We start from the raw sequence: 242 nt of genomic DNA on the forward strand, positions 1-242 counted from the left end.
GTGTCTGTGTGTGTGTGTGTGTGTGTGTGTGTGCACTTGGATGTGTTCAATGCAGAGCACATATTCCGAGTATGGGACACAATACTTTGCTACACGTAACATCATGTCACTTTATTGACCTTATCTATTTACTGTGTGTCACATTTCACTGCTTGTTTTGTTGTTGTTTTTGTTTTTGTTTTGTTTTGTTTTGTTTTGTTTTGTTTTGTTTTGTTTTGTTTTGTTTTGTTTTGTTTTGTTTT

The 242-nt window shown here is 33.9% G+C and overlaps 1 protein-coding gene across 1 annotated transcript in view; it reads left to right on the plus strand.

The window, feature by feature from the left end:
* The window catches only part of LOC107654549 (serine/threonine-protein kinase H1-like), an 8,642-nt gene that overhangs the window by 7,818 nt on the left and 582 nt on the right, over positions 1 to 242 (plus strand). The gene's annotated exons all lie outside the window — the stretch shown is intronic.

The sequence above is a fragment of the Sinocyclocheilus anshuiensis genome, unplaced genomic scaffold, assembly GCF_001515605.1.
Source record: "Sinocyclocheilus anshuiensis isolate Anshui unplaced genomic scaffold, SAMN03320099.WGS_v1.1 scaffold391, whole genome shotgun sequence".
In the NCBI taxonomy this organism is placed as follows: Eukaryota; Metazoa; Chordata; class Actinopteri; order Cypriniformes; family Cyprinidae; genus Sinocyclocheilus; species Sinocyclocheilus anshuiensis.